Here is a 9,217-nt window from a genome sequence, read left to right as displayed (position 1 = left end):
CTCTTTTGGTAATCAACACTAGGTTTTAAGGAATTCGACTATATATTGTATCATATTTCTGTTCTACTTTATAACAATACATTTATATATGCAAAAAATTAATGTATACTAATAAAGCTTAAATTATTGAAAAAGTTTACAAATTTATATTTTAATTCAAAGTATAAAATATAATAATAAATAATATTATTCATATTACTTAAATAGGCCGGCTTAATAGGCTTAAGAGGCTTTTTGAGAGGCATGTGGCCTGACTTTTTAAGCTAAATAGGCTTAAAAAAAAGCCTAGGCCTTCTCTATTTAAGAAAAAAGTCTGGCCTGGCCTGACCTGTCGTAGGCTAGGCCCTAGGCCCCTGTAAGCCGGTCTGGCCTATTCCCATCCCTACCTGTAAATACTTGATTATTTCAATTCATATTATGGTTAACCAGTTACTTTGACGCTATATACTATATGATTTAATTTTATGGTGGAAAACTTGATTACGTGTGGAAATTAAAACTTTTTAAGGAAAAAAATATCTTATACTTTAGAAGAGTGGGATAAGTCAAAAGCTATGTGATTAACTCATATAATGTGTTGCATAATTCTTTCAAGCTCCACTGCTTCTTCACGATGGGAGAGGCAGTTAATTATGGCTTCACAAAAAGCTTATTGTATTGGTAATGGCAGCACTGATTACGCATAATGCAAATGTTGCCCATCTTGGAGTACAAAACGCCTTCTAAGCTGAGCTCTTGAGTGCTATTTTGACTATTAAAATTACAAATATATTTTTTCATAGGCCCCATATATTGCTTAGAATTTAGTGAAAACACCTATTAGAAGATAACTTTGTTCCATAGGTTCCGCAAGCAAAAATAACCCAATCGAAAGATACATTTCGATTGGTTGAATAACTTAGAAGCCACTAAAGCAATTTCTAGAAGAGCATTGCTATATTTCGCGAGAGGAAGCCTCACGAATACAAGCTTAGTCAATCAAAATGCAATGCCTAGTGGAATACACGGCAGAAAACACATAAGCCAAATCCATTAAAATATGTCAACCGTCTTGTGAACTCATTCACTTTGTCGTTTAGACACGTAAGCAAGTGATGGGGTTTTTGATCCTTATTAAATGTATGAAGAAATTCAATTGAAAAGGAGAACTCGTCCGATTGATTCTCTGATGGACATTAATCACCATTAAAATGCGATAAAAACTTTGTAGCAATAATATAACACGACAACAAAACAATCCCCCTCCCTTCAAAAAAAAAAAAAACAATCCCCCCCTCTTTCAAAAAAAACAATCCCCCTAACTTTACATTTAAATTACATTCCACTAGTTTGAGTTGGTTCTTCTAACTCTAATTTTTTTTTTAAGTAGTCTAACGGTTAAAATCTCATTCCTTTTCTTATTCTTTATAAATATATTTTTTAAAGGAAATAATTTTTTTATTGGCACTGTATAGGATCGCTAGCGATTTTTTGAAAGATATAAGTATTAGTTTTTTTAGGAGAAAAATATTTTTATTTTGAGGGGTTTGAGGGGAAAAATATTATTAGTTATAAAACTTATATAAATATAAAATACAAGGTCCAATTTATCTAAACACACAATATAAAATACAAGGTCCAATTTATCTAAACCCACAATAAATAAAAGGGTATGCTAAAAAACTGTTATAAATTTAAGATTTTATTACATTTTTAAACATTTTAAATTAATATTAAAAAGTAATATTTAAAATGTTTAAAATGTAATAATTTTTTTTAAAATGTAATAATGTTTAAAATGTTTAAAATGTTCAAAATAACTTTGCCCACACAGCCAATCAAAACATTTAAAATTGTCACATAATTAAAAACATTAATTGATATGACAATTTTTAATGTTTTTAAATGTTTTGATTGGTTGTGTATGCAAAAAATTTTTTTACTGTCGATCCACCATCATTAATTTTTTTTAATTTAATATATATTTTTATTCATTAAGATTTTATTTTAAACTTAGTTTTCGTTTTTTATCAATATTTAATTTGCATTTTTATACTTTATAAATATTAAAAACTTTTTTATGAGATTGTATTATTTTTTGTGTGAAAATACATGCAAAATTTAGTGATATTGTATATTATATATTCAACCAACACTATTGAATATATATTGTAAAAAAAGTCGTTCGACATATATCTGTGAAATCTGTAACAATAAATTGTTTTCTAAAGTCAGTGTTTTTCATTTATTGATTTCCATATTTAATCAACTTGATTTAAGGAGAGCACAACAATTGTCATTAGACGAGGAACCTTATCAGCACCTTTGGCTTATCTCGTTGATATAATTCCTATAGAACCTTATTCAAGTCCTCGTTGGTGGAAGGTATATTAAAATAATATTGGTGGTGTTATTTGATATTTGATTAATTTTAAATTTTTTATAATTAAGTTTATTTTCAACTAATTAATAACATCAACTAAAAGAAATCTAAAAAAAAAAACATCAACTAAAAGTTTAAATTACATCTTTAAGGGAAACATACCTCTATATGTAGTAGTACTAACAAAAATAAATATAGCAATAGAGAGAGTGGAATAAAAATGGTATAATTAATAAATAATAATGTGTGCTATGTTATGTTCTACAATTTCCTTCAAAGAAATAAAGAGAATCTTTATTTATTTGCATTCATGCATGTTGATCAAAGTTTTTTTTTTATTTTTTCTCTATTTAATTTTCAAATTTACTTAAGGTTCTTGAGTCACGAGAAATTCAAACCAATGTAAACTTTTTAATACATTGTAAATTTATTTTCAATGGATGTTTGTTGATTATTTTTTATAAATGTTTGATCTTGTTCTTAATTTTGTTTGTTAGGTTGACAAAAAGTTGAATGCATATTTGATTGGAAGGCTTGGTTTGGCATATAAATTAGAGGTCACTCATTTTCTATAAATTAAATTAAAACATGAAAATGTATATTACGTGTGAAATGTTATTTTCTTATCTTATTAACAATGTAATTGTTTAACTGAACACATTCTTTGTTTTGATGCAAATCATTTTACATATGTATTCTTTTCCTCCATATAAGTTGATTTGATAGGTGTAACACCTTAGTTTACTTGTTGTTGATTGTTGTTGATTTGTGTCCATGCCAAAAAATGTTCGTTAGTATCATGCTATAAAGTATTTCAACTATTTGTTAATGAAGTTCAATCATAACATTTTTAATCTACTATTGTAAGAATGTAACAACGACATTTTTGATCAAAAACGTGTTTGGTATCCCATATGTTATTATCCACACCGACACATGTAATAATATTCTATTATATCATTTTTTTTTCCAAATAATTATTAATGTCTAGTTGTGTTTGTGTGAATGCTTTGTAGATATAAAAACTTAAAAAAAATACATCTATCATCAGACCATACATTAAATTAAAGCAAACAATTATTTTTGATTATTTGAGGAGACAGTAGATGAGGTTTACAATATTAAAGGAAGACCCTTACCCTTTTCACCCTATTTTCAAAAAGAAAAATGTAAGATCAGGGTTTCCGGGTTATTTTTGAACCTCCATTACCTTCTAATTATAAAGAACCAATACATTGATTCAATTTTTGTTATATTGCTTACTAACACTTATGATTTATATACGGTGAGCTCTATATTAGCGCCCTTACATGGAACAATGACGCCTCGTTTCTAATGTCCAGAGCGTGTGATGAGGTTTGCCCTTTTCAGTTTTCCTTGTGGTTACCATAATACATGGTATTAACTTGTTCTAATGACTTTGCAGCTGAGGTTATGGGGCTATCCAAATAGAATTCTGTTGCATAACTTTTCAACATATCATGATAATAAAGGGTTTTGTCGGCAATTTTTTTTGCAAACACACCTAACATGGTACTCTCTGGTGGAGTAAATAAGATAACAATAATACAATCTATTTAAGATTTTAATTTACCATTGTAATTCTTAATTAGGCTTAAGTTTTATATGTTTTTGTTTTTGACAGGTTCAACTCTTCGATTTAAATCATAATAATATACTATTAACATTGTATGGATGCCACTTAAATTGTGTCCAAGACGTGGAGGTTGATTAACACATTGTAGTAATGTCACCTTGATTAAAAATATCTCATTATCATGCATCTTTTGTGTTCTTTTTTGCAGATTCTAGAAGGAAGTTCGCAGGAAATATTGAGTGCCAATGGAGATTGGACAACAAGGAAACATGATTTTCGAGAAGCTTCGCAATGCCATCACCGTTGCTTTTAAAAATATCTTGTAAGAGGTTCATTTCATTTGTAGAATGTTGTATCCTATCAATTTTGAATGAAATAAATATGTGTATTAATCTCTACGTAGTTAGTTGAAAATATACAATTTCGTACTCGAATATTACACATGTTTCAAAAACTAAAAAATTTGCTCAAAATTAGTTTATTACTTCAATATTAATAATTATTTCCAATTTAATGAAAATTGAAACTTGCATATGTTGTGTATTGCTAGTTAGTAGTTTTGTTTAGCATAGTAAGGTGTGTGTTTGTGATTTTCTTTTGCGGTTCTTGAGTTTTCCTTTGAAAGATAGTTAGGACTTCGAATGATAACGAGATGTGATTATAATTCCTACAATGCCGTACTTTGTCCTCGTTGGTGGGTGGTGTATTAAAATAATTTTGGTGGTGTTATTTGATATTTGATTAATTTTAAATTTTTATGTTTAATTTTATTTTCAACTAATTGATATAATCAAATGAAAGTTTAAATCACCTCTTTAAGGGAAACATATTTCTATATGTAGTAGTACTAGCAAAACCCCGGGCACCAAAAAAAAAAACTAACAAAACCAAATATAACAATAGAGAGATTGGAATAAAAATGGCAGTGTAGTGGTATTAACCGCATAGAGAGAGTGGTACGAATACAATTTCAAGACTAACCGAATCTCCCAAAAATTATACACATATTTTTTTATCCTCTTTCTCCCTTTCGTTCTGTTACATTTTCCTCACATTTTATTTTCCATTTCAAACTTCCACACATCCACATCACTCTAATCTCTAGCTAGTGTAGATTTTCATTTCTTCTCTCTCTTCCGTTTTTTCTTGTTCTTCATGATTGTGTAGCTATAATTAGTTTTTCACCTTATTTACTTTCTTTGTTTGACTTGATAAAGTAGCAATCTGGTGGTCGTATGATTACGATATTATGATTTTTCATGCAGTGTTAGATCCATGAAATAATTAATAATGTGTGTTATACGTTATGTTGTACAATTAAAGAATCTTTATTTATTTGCATTCGTACGTGTTGATCAAAGTTTTTTGTTCTTTCTCTATTTAATTTGCATTCATACTTTTTCACCATAATCAATTCACTCGTCATCAACCAAAATCACTTTTAACGCTCTACTCTACTAAATTACCTTTACTGCTAAACTCTACCCTACCGGCGTCGTGTCAAAGATTCATAATCTCAATGCAGGTATTAAGCTTCACTTATCTTAAATTGATTATTGATGTTGATGTGTGTTAATCGAAATTTAATTTTTTATCTTTCCGATGTCTGGTGTATTCCGATTGGTGGCTTTGTTTTTGATGCTGTTTTCTGCTTCTTCTGCGTTCGGGTTTAAATCTGACGATGATATGATCTGGTTAGTCGGAGATGCAGTGTTAAATCCCTAGACGGGATGTGTTGATTGGAAGACTTGGTGAGACAAATACATTAGAGGTCACCCATTTTCTATAAATTAAATTAAAACATGAAAATGTATATTATATATGTGAAATGTTATTGTGTTATCTTATTAATAGTGAAATTGTTTAAATGATCAAATTCTTTGTTTTGATGCAAATCATTTTATGTATATTTTTTTCCTCCAAATAAGTTGATTTGATAGATGTAACACCTTAATTTAGTTTACTTGTTGTTGATTGTGTCCATGCCGAAAAAAAATTCGTTAGAATCATGCTTTAAAGTATTTCAACCACTCTTTAACGGAGCTCAACCATAACATTTTTAATCTGACGATGATATGATCCAGTTAGTCGGAGATGCAGTGTTAGATCCCCAAACGAGATGTGTTGATCGGAAGACATGGCGTAACAAATACATTAGAAGTCACTCATTTTCTATAAATTAAATTAAAACATGAAAATGTATATTATATATGTGAAATGTTATTGTGTTATCTTATTAATAGTGAAATTGTTTAAATGATCAAATTCTTTGTTTTGATGCAAATCATTTTACATATATATTTTTTCCTCCAAATAAGTTGATTTGATAGATGTAACACCTTTATTTAGTTTACTTGTTGTTGATTGTGTCCATGCCAAAAAAAATTTGTTAGAATCATGCTCGAAAGCATTTCAACCACTCTTTAATGGAGCTCAACCATAACATTTTTAATCTACTATTGTAAGAATTATGTAACAACGACATTTTTAATTGAAAAAGTGTTTTGTCTCCCATACATGTTATTATTCACACTGACACGTGTAATAATATTCTGTTATATCAATTTTTTTTCAAATGACTATTAGTATCAACACTATCATTTTTTTTTTCAAATAATTATTAGTGTCGAGTTGTGTCTGTGTGAATGGTTTGTAGATATAAGAACTTAAAAAAATACATCTACCATCAGACCATACATTAAATTAAAATAATTGAACAATTACTGTTGATTATTTAAGGAGACAGTAAATGAGGTTTACAGTAAATGAAGAAATAGTTGTCTTACCTATTGGAAAAAGGTACTCTATTGATAAGTTCATTTAATTATAAAGAACCAATACATTGAATTAATTTCTGTTATATTGCTACTAACACTTATGGTTTATACAGGGTTAGCTTTATAATAGTGCCCTTACATGGAACAATGACACATACCTTACATGTTATTCACTTGTTTGAATGCCTTTGCAGCTGAGGATTTGGAGATATCCTAATAGAATTTTATAGCATTACTTCTCAACATATTTGATAGTAAAAGGGTTTTGTCGGCAAAATTTGTTGCAGACACACCTAACAGAGTACTCTCTGGTGGAGTAAATAAGAGAGTAATAATACAATGTATTTAAGATTTTCATTTACCATTGCAATTCTTAATTAGGCTTTAATTTTATATATTTTTGTTTTGAACATGTTCAACTTTTCGATGTAAATCATAATAATGTACGATTAGCCTCATATGGACGCCACTGAATCGCGTCTAAGACGTGGCAGTATGATTAACACATTGTAGTAATATCACCTTGATTAAAAGTACCTCCTTATCTTGCATCTTTTGTGTTCTTTTTTGCAGGTTCTAGAAGGAAGTCCGCAAAAAATATTGAGTGTTAGTGGAGATGGGACGGTAAGAAAACACGATTTTCGGGAAGCTTCTTAATGTTATCTCCGTCGTTGTAAAAATGTCCTTGTAAGTGGTTCAATTCATTTGTAAAAAGTTGTATCTCATCAATTTTGAATGCAACTAAATATGTGTATCAACCTTTACGGAGTTGGTTGAATATTTACAATTTTATACTCAAATATTACGCATGCTTCACATGCTAAAATGTTTTCTCAAGATTAATTTATCTTCTTCCATATTAATAATCATTTCCTATTTAATGAAAATTAAAACTTGCCTCTACTGGTGGTAGCCTTTTAACTTTGATTTAACAGTGAAAATTAAAAACACATAGGATGTGGATCATATAACGTCAACTAACTCTTCCTTAATGCTAGAGGATAACGTCTCATGCTCAATTTAAACTATTCAAAGTTTAAATCAATTTTCAAATACTAAAAATCACATGAAAAACTAATGGATAAATAATTTTCATTCGGTGATTTTATTTTGTTGGTCAAAATTCCTGAACAAATTAGCACCCAATAAAAACATCAACGCATTCATATATTTTTCATTTTTAGGATATAAGCAAACTCTTTTAGTTCCTTCAACAACAAAAAAAACAAAGCAAAGTCTTTTAGTTGATGAAGAGCCTAAAAACAGTTTTTATTTAATGAATGACTTAGGTGATAGATATAATACTGAACTAGACCATTGACCTGTGCTAACGCACGGGTCATATCGAAGGTAATATTTGAGGTAATCGGTAACAAAATAGGTTAGATGAATGTTATGATTGTCATATAATATTTCATAAAAATTAGGTTAAGTATAGCGAGACGGGTTAACATAAATCAGAGATAGCGAGACGGGTTAACATTTATAAGTAAGATATTTCCAAAAAAATAGCATATAATTAGGAACATAATTTTATTTTACTTTAGATAAACATTAAATGCAAAAGTGTGGAGGGAAAAGTTAAGTTAAAATTAGGTTAAGTATAGCGAAATGGGTTAACATTTACAAGAGATTTGATATCATTTTGGTTGAACCCTTAAGTACTACTACCTATAGTGTCATTCTCTCGATGAAATATAATACTTTAAACAAATTGGCTTAAGAATAAGGCTACTTAAACTCTAACTTTAGATCAACCAACAAAATATTATTTTTAATTTTTTTTTTTAAAAGACGGAGTATGTAGACCAAAGAATATCACATATATAACAGTTTGTTTTAAGCCTTATTTATTAATGGACATTATTGGACCAACCTTCTCTCTAAAGTGCATATTTTTCAATAGCATGGTGATAAAGATTTGGCAAGTGAACCAAAACTATCGAAGTAATACTAAAAATCGAATCCACGAGGACTGTTGTTAACTTCTACTCAGCAATTTCTTTATAAAAAAGGATGTATTAAATTCAAGGTTGCCCTAGGCAGTTGGATTGGTTTTTATAAATAAACTAATTAAAAATGATAAAAGATTGGTTCTGGAAATTAAAGAGAAGTATGGTTAAGACCTTCGAATCCTCCGAAGTTCTCCTTTGGTAATTTGCACTCCTACTTCAAGCAATGATTATCTAGTTTAACGACATATTAACAAAGTAATTCTACCCAATATCTTGACCTAGAATTCTCCCCGCAAGTAACAACCCCTTAATCTCTTAAGTGAATTCGAAACCGTTGAAGGTTTTAACAGTCCGTTAATCCCTATATCATAACCTAATAATGATCTATCTCTAGCTTAATTACTTAGGTTAAACTTATTACCTAGATCAGAGTCAAAAGCCAAGGTTAGTGGTCATTCAATCTCTAAGATCAATTTGCATATTCATAAAGCTAGGGCTAGTAGTCGATGATAAACATGCAAAAAGC

The sequence above is a fragment of the Medicago sativa genome, chromosome 7, assembly GCF_051527215.1.
Source record: "Medicago sativa cultivar Bolivia chromosome 7, Bolivia_mono, whole genome shotgun sequence".
NCBI classification, from domain to species: Eukaryota; Viridiplantae; Streptophyta; class Magnoliopsida; order Fabales; family Fabaceae; genus Medicago; species Medicago sativa.
Note: the sequence above shows the minus strand (reverse complement) of the source record.